This window comes from Tamandua tetradactyla, chromosome 26 (assembly GCF_023851605.1).
Source record: "Tamandua tetradactyla isolate mTamTet1 chromosome 26, mTamTet1.pri, whole genome shotgun sequence".
Classification (NCBI taxonomy): domain Eukaryota; kingdom Metazoa; phylum Chordata; class Mammalia; order Pilosa; family Myrmecophagidae; genus Tamandua; species Tamandua tetradactyla.
In genome coordinates, this window is record NC_135352.1 from 44483201 (window position 1) to 44491368 (window position 8168).

Sequence of the window (8168 nt, forward strand, 5' to 3'; positions counted from 1 at the left end):
TTGTTCATAGTACCCTGTTATTACCTCCTTTATTTCTGTGAGGTCAGTAGTTATGTCTCCTCTTCCATTTCTGATCTTATTTATTTGCATCCTCTCTCTTCTTCTTTTTGTCAATCTTGCTAAGGGCCCATCAATCTTATTGATTTTCTCATAGAACCAACTTCTGGTCTTATTGATTTTCTCTATTGTTTTCATGTTCTCAATTTCATTTATTTCTGCTCTAATCTTTGTTATTTCTTTCCTTTTGCTTGCTTTGCGGTTAGCTTGCTGTTCTTTCTCCAGTTCTTCCAAATGGATAGTTAATTCCTGAATTTTTGCCTTCTCTTCTTTTTTTGATATAGGCATTTAGGGCAATAAATTTCCCTCTTAGCACTGCCTTTGCTGCATCCCATAGGTTTTGATATGTTGTGTTTTCATTTTCATTCGCCTCGAGATATTTACTAATTTCTCTTGTAATTTCTTCCTTGACCCACTGGTTGTTTAAGAGTGTGTTGTTGAGCCTCCACGTATTGGTGAATTTTCTGGCACTCTGCCTATTATTGATTTCCAACTTCATTCCTTTATGATCTGAGAAAGTGTTGTGTATGATTTCAATCTTTTTAAATTTGTTGAGACTTGCTTTGTGACCCAGCATATGGTCTATCTTTGAGAATGATCCATGAGCACTTGAGAAAAAGGTGTATCCTGCTGTTGTGGGGTGTAATGTCCTATAAATGTCTGTAAAGTCTAGCTCATTTATTGTAATATTCAAATTCTCTGTTTCTTTATTGATCCTCTGTTAGATGTTCTGTCTATTGATGAGAGTGGGGAATTGAAGTCTCCAACTATTATGGTAGATGTGTCTATTTCCCTTTTCAGTATTTGCAGTGTATTCCTCACGTATTTTGGGGCATTCTGGTTCAGTGCATAAATATTTATGACTGTTATATCTTCTTGTTGAATTGTTCCTTTTATAATTTAGTAGATAGTGTCCTTCTTTGTCTCTTTTAACTGTTTTACATTTGAAGTCTAATTTGTTGGATATTAGTATAGCTACTCCTGCTCTTTTCTGGTTGTTATTTGCATGAAATATCTTTTCCCAACCTTTCACTTTCAACCTATGTTTATCTTTGGGTCTAAGATGTGTTTCCTGTAGACAGCATATAGAAAAATCCTGTTTTTTAATCCATTCTGCCAGTCTATGTCTTTTGATTGGGGAATTCAGTCCATTAACATTTAGTGTTATTACTGTTTGGGTAATACTTTCCTCTACCATTTTGCCTGTTGTATTATATATATCATATCTAATTTTCCTTCTTTCTACACTCTTCTCCATACCTCTCTCTTCTGTCTTTTCGTATCTGTCTCTAGTACTCCCTTTAGTATTTCTTGCAGAGCTGGTCTCTTGGTCACCAATTCTGTCAGTGACTTTTTGTCTGAAAATGTTTTAATTTCTCCCTCATTTTTGAAGGACAATTTTGCTGGATATAGAATTCTTGGTTGGCAGTTTTTCTTTTTTAGTAATTTAAATATATCATCCCACTGTCTTCTTGCCTCCATGGTTTCTGCTGAGAAATCTACACATAGTCTTATTGGGTTTCCCTTGTATGTGATGGGTTGTTTTTCTGTTGCTGCTTTCAAGATCCTCTCTTTCTCTTTGACCTCTGACATTCTAACTAATAAATGTCTTGGAGAATGCCTATTTGAATCTATTCTCTTTGAGGTGCGCTGCACTTCTTGGATCTATAATTTTAGATCTTTCATAAGAGTTGGGAAATTTTCAGTGATAATGTCTTCTATTAGTTTTTCTCCTCCTTTTCCCTTCCCTTCTCCTTCTGGGATACCCACAACATGTATATTTGTGTGCTTCATATTATCATTCAATTCCCTGAGCCCCTGCTCAAATTTTTCCATTCTTTTCCCTATAGTTTCTGTTTCTTTTTGGATTTCAGATGTTCCATCCTCCAGTTCACTAATTCTAATCTCTGTCTCTTGAAATCTACCATTGTAGGTTTCCATTGTTTTTTTCATCTCTTCTCCTGTATCTTTCATTCCCATAAGTTCTGTGATTCGTTTTTTCAGACTTTCCATTTCTTCTTTTTGTTCATTCCTTGCCTTATTCATGTCCTCCCTCAATTTATTGATTTGGCTTTTGAAGAGGTTTTCCATTTCTGTTCGTACATTCAGAATTAGTTGTCTCAGCTCTTGTATCTCATTTGAACTATTCGTTTGTTCCTTTGACTGGGCCATATCTTCAATTTTCCTGGTGTGATCTGCTATTTTTTACTGGTGTCTGGACATTTAATTACCTTAATTAGTTTATTTTGGAGATTGCTTTCTTATCCTGACCAGTATGTGGCGCTTGTCTGTCTGCGGGTCCCACCAGCAAAATATGTTGTGGCTCCTTTAACTTTGGAAGGCTCTCCCTGCTGGGGGTATGGTGGAGACAGAGGAAAGGTTGAAAGCTGGTTTTAATGGCTTCAAATTGCGAAGCCCTGGGATCTGAATTCCTTTAGAGAGGGATTCCATCTGAATTGCATTTCACCCCTCCTGTGGGGAAGGCTCAGGTGGTAGAGAGCCCTGAAAGCAGCCTGTTTCTGCGTTTGGGGCAGTTGCAGCCTGTATAATCCTGATGCTGGGTCCAGAGGCAATCAAGCCACCATAGAAACAGCCGCAGAAGGCTCTGTTTCGTCCCCTTTCCTCCCTTCCAGCCAGCCCAATAGGCGACCTCCGCCCTGATCAGTTTCGCCTGAGCTGGGGGCCTATTTTCAGCAGTCAGAGTTTGTTCATTAATGCCACTATTGGTGTTTGGTCGGACTCAGTCCCTGCTACTGTTGGAGACTACCTCCTTTCCCTCCAGGAAGCTGCCTGTGGGGGAGGGGCGCCGGCCGCCGGCCACCACGGCTTGGGGAACCTCGCTCTTCTGAAACTCACAGCCGGTCCGGAGACTCGCATCTGGTCCAGGAAGCCATTCGTGGGGGAGGGGCGCCGGCTGCCGCGGCTTGGGGAACTCGCTGCTCCGAGACTCGCAGCTGGTCCGGGAAGCCGCCTGTGGGGGAGGGGCGCTGGCTGCCGCGGCTTGGGGAACTCGCCGCCCTGAGACTCGCAGCCGGTCCGGGAAGCCGCCTGTGAGGGAGGGGCGCCGGCCGCCGGCCACCGCGACTTGGGAAAATGTGCACGGCTCGGGAAACTCACTGTTGCAGAGTCTCGCAGCCAGTCCAGCTGGTTCAGACTGGGGTACGCTGAGTGTCCGGTCTCTGTCGTGGCTCCGGGAGCTGTTCTGTACGGTTTCTGGTTATTTAGTAGTTGCTCTGGAGGCCGAACTAAAACGCACGCACCTTACTAAGCCGCCATCTTGGCCCTCCCCCTGTTTCCTCTTTTATAGGACTCCAGAAACTAATCAAAACCCACCCAAATGGGTGGAGACATATCTCTCCTAATCCAGCTTAACAACCACTCTTTATTGGGAGACATCTCCAGGGAGATGATCTAATTACAGATTCAAACATACAGTATTGAATAGGGATTAGTCTGCCATTTTATGAAATGGAATTTTAATTAAAACATGGCTTTTCTAGGGGACATACATCCTTTCAAACCAGCATACAGATGATATGATACTATACTTGGAAGAACCTGAGAGAGCTACAGCAAAGTTACTCGAGCTAATAAACAAATTCAGCAAGGTGGTGGGATATAAAATTAATGTGTAAAAATCCATAATGTTTCTATACACAAATGACATAGCTGAGGAGTCAGTTAAGGAAAAAATTCCATTGAAAATAGCAACTAAAAGAATCAAGTACTTGGGAATGAACTTAACTAGGGATGCAGAGGACTTGTACACAGAAAACTTTTAACATAGCTAAAAGAAACCAAAGCAGATCTAAATAGGTGGAAAGACATTCCCTGCTCATGGTTAGAAAGGCTAAATGTAGTTAAGGTGTCAATTCTCCCCAAATTGATCTACAGATCCAACACAGAACCAATCAAAATTCCAACAACCTACTTTGAAGACATGGAAAAGCTAACTACCAAATTCATCTGGAAGGGAGAGAGATCCTGAATAGCTAAAGGCCTCCTAAAAAAGAAGAACAAAGTGGGAGAATTAACACTCCCTGATTTTAAAACCTATTATAAAGCCACAGTGGTCAAAACAGCATGGTCCTGGTACAAGGAAGCATTGATCAATGGAATCAAATCAAGAGTGCAGAAATAGACTACCAAATCTATGGTCAACTGATTTTTGACAAGGCCCCCAAATCCTTTGAAATGAGACAAAATAGTCTTTTCAATAATTGGGCATGGAAGAACTGGATAGCAATAGCCAAGAGAATGAAAGAGGACTCCTATCTTACACCCTACACAAAACTTAACTCAAAGTGAATCAAATACGTAAATATAAGAACTAGCATCATAAAACTTCTAGAAGAAAATGTAGGGAAACATCTTCAAGACCTAGTAGTAGGAGGTAGCTTCCTAAACTTTATACCCAAAGCACAAGCAACAAAAGAAAAAAATAGATAAGTGGGAACTCCTCAAAATCAAATGCTTCTGCACTTCAAAAGACATTGTCAAAAACGGTGAAGAGGCAGCCAACTCAATGGGAGAAAATATTTGGAAATCACATATTGGACAAAGGTTTGATTTCCTGTATATACAAAGAAATCGTACAACTCAACAACAAAATAACAAACAACCCACTTGTAAAATGGGCTAAAGATATGAATAGGCATTTTTCTGAAGAGCAAATACAGATGGCTCAAAAGCACATGAAGCAATGCTCATTTTCACTGGCTATAAGGGAAGTGCAGCTCAAGACTACAATGAGATACCACCTCACACCTACAAGAATGGCTGCTATTAAACAAACAGGAAATTATAAATGTTGGAGAGGATGTGGAGAAACTGGGACACTGATGCACTGCTGGTGGGAATGTATAATGGTGCAGCCACTAGGGAAGACTGTTTGGCCATTCCTTAGGAAACAAAATATCGAGTTGCCCTATGACCCAGCAATAGTGCTACTTGGTATATACCCAGAAGAGCTGAAAGCAATGACACAAACGGATGTTTGCACACCGATGTTCACAACAGCATTATTCACAATCACCAAAGGATGGAAACAAACCAAACGTCCATCAACAGACGAGCAGATCAACAAAATGTGGTGTATACATGTAATGGAATATCATGCTGCAGTAAGACAAAATGAGGTCCTGAAGCACATGACAAGATGAATGAGCCTTGAGGACATAATGCTGAGTGAAATAAGCCAGACACAAAAAGACAGATACTGTATGATTCCACTTTTATGACCAGTGTAAAGGTATAATCAGAGGCTTATAATACAGAAGATAGGGAACTTAGAGACACACAGAAGCTAGAGATGGGTGAACCATTAGCTAATGAGTTTGAACTCCAAAGTAAGGGAATAGATAAGAGTGAAGGTGATTCTCTAGTGGGTCTATAAGTAATATTAGTATATTGAAGATGAACAAGATTGAAAGGGGTTGTATAGACCTATGTGTCCCACTGATTCATAGTAGAAATATGAATTGGTTCTTGCAAGAATTACTTCAAAGATATGATCCGTGTATAAAGAGTATTTATGTCCAGGGTACTGGGGGAAAACTGCTATTGCAGGCTATGAACTATGTTCAAAAGGAAACCATCAGCACTGCCACAGCAACAGCAGAGGTAAATAAGGGGGGAAGGACAAGAATTAAGAGGAAGTTTAGAATTTCTATTTGGTGAGGGTGTGTTTATTGGTTTTCTTTCCCTTGGGAACAAAAAAATTATCTAAAATTGAGAGTGTTGATGGACTGTGGACTTTGGATCCTCTACATGATGCCCAATGAATGCAGGTGGCTGAAGGATGCACTGAGAAGTAGGTTAGCAAGTGCTGGTCTATACTTATGAATGAAGGTTGTGCTGCTACAAAAAGGAACAAAATTGTGAGCATGCAACAATGTGAATGAACACGTGGGACACTTGGCAAGGCAAAAATAAGCCAGAAAACAAAAGAACAATAGTACGGTCACCTTTAGAAAATGCTTATAAGAAAACAGGGGCCTAGATTATAAGCTTTAGAGCAGACACATTCAGACTGGAGTGGTGATTATTATTTCTGGATTTTGAGAAGCTGTTTTATATATATATATTTATAAGTCACCTGCTTTGTGTATATATATATATATATATATATCACCTGATATTTAGAAATAAGAATGAAGTCTATTAGGTTGGGGTTAAAGTAATTCAGAACACAGGGGTAAGGAAGACAGGGTCTATATTTTAGAACCACACATACTCTTTAGGACTAAAGGAAGAAAGGTTTATTTGGTCTGGAACTGAAATTTTCTGTAGTGCATAATCTGACGCAGCCTATCTGTACAGCTCATTTGAACAACTGAAACGCGGGGAGTCCTGAGGTCCTTTATTGATTATTGTAATGCATGGGCACATCCTAGAGCACATTAAGCAGATATTCAAAAAGTATTGGCAAAGTCCCTTGAGGGATGGGAGAAAGAATATGGAACTATTAAACCTTACCATCGTGCTCGCTTCGGCAACACATACAGTAAAAATTGGAACGATACGGAGAAGATTAGCATGGCCCCTGCGCAAGGATGACATGCAAATTCGTGAAGCGTTCCATATTTTGGTTCTTGTTTCTTAAAATTCTAGGGTGGGTGACCTGCCCACTGAGGACCCCACAGCTTCGGCCCCAATCCCTGGTACTCATCCCGCACTTTCCTTCTCCCTGCTGGGTTCTGAAGGCAGTCGTTGGCTATCAGAAAAAAAAAAAAAAAAAAAAACCTTACCATCAATGAATCCCCTGATACTGTATCCAACTTTAAGGACACCCAAATCAATAGGCCATGCCCTCAGTCCTGAGGCTTATTCTTGTGAAGCTTACATAGGCAGTGGAGAAGCTTAAACTGTCTATAGGCATGCCTAAGAGTTACTTCTGGAGGACCTCTGCTGTTGCTCAGATGTGGCCCAACTCTACAAGTGAAATCATTGCCCTCCCCGCTACGTGGGACATGACATGCAGGGGTGAAATTCTCCCTGGCAACATGGAGATGACTCCTAGGGATAAGTCTGGCCCTGGCACCTTGGTATCAACAATTCTGTCCTGACCAAAAGAGGGAAAAGAACTGTAATTAATAAAGTATCAGTGGCAGAGAGAGTTCACTCCGAGTCGAGAGGTTACTCTGGGGATTGCTCTCATACAAGTTTCAGTCAGACCTTGCTACCTATCATAACCTGCAAGCTCCAACCAGGACCATTCCAGCCAATCCTAAAGAACACCTAGGGCAACAGATAAGATTCCACAAGGGTTCCAGGCACTAGAGTAACTTTCCAGAAACCTACAACCTCCAGATGGGTCCCTGGTCCAGATAAGTCCTGACACCTAGCTCAGCCTCTCCAGAACATCAGATAGTTCCATCTCCCTACCCCATATTAGTGACGCCTTCCAATATGAAAAATTTAGAATGGCCATAGCCCAAACACCCCTAAAGAGAGGGATGGAAAGATCAAAGCTGATGGTGGAGTTATACAGTGAAAATAGGATTTACCTTGGGAGGGTCACTTTTCATCATTTTTCCATGTGAGTATCCCATTATTGTAGCACATTTGTTGAATTTTTGCTTGTTTTTATTTGTTTGCTTGTTTGTTTTAGGAAGTGCATGGGCAGGGAATGGAACCCGGGTCTCCCACATGCCAGGTGAGTATTCTACCACTGAACCACCCTTGCACCCTGTTTCTCTTTTGACTGCAGGAAATGCCATACCATGTAACCTCAGTTGTTTCTCATTGTAAATGAATACTAGTAGTTACTATAATATCATCTTTGAGAAAGGTGGGGAAAGAATAGAGTAATTGTTGTACACATGGACACATGGACTAGATCTAGGGCAGCTGTGGGATGGAGAGGACAAACAAAAGGCTCAGACTAAGAAAGCAAGTTAGGCGAGAGACTAAAAAGGTGTGCTGTTTGCTGTGTATTAACTGGAGGAAGCAAAAGAGAAAGAGACAGCGAGGTAATCCTGAGTTCAATTAAAAGAGAACAAAGGAAATAGCCATTTATAGCTGTGGACCCAGGCTTTAGAGAGAGGCTAGGTAAAGAATTTGAGTTTTGGAAACCAAAGAGGATGACAAAGAAATCTCATTGGGAGAAC

The 8168-nt window shown here is 41.0% G+C and overlaps 1 non-coding gene across 1 annotated transcript; it reads left to right on the forward strand.

Annotated features, from left to right (window-relative positions):
* Positions 1-6538: 6538 nt before the first annotated feature.
* Positions 6539-6646, forward strand: LOC143670079 (U6 spliceosomal RNA). Its single transcript, XR_013169260.1, has one exon. It is a non-coding gene; the product is annotated as a U6 spliceosomal RNA (small nuclear RNA).
* The last annotated feature ends 1522 nt before the right edge of the window (positions 6647-8168 follow it).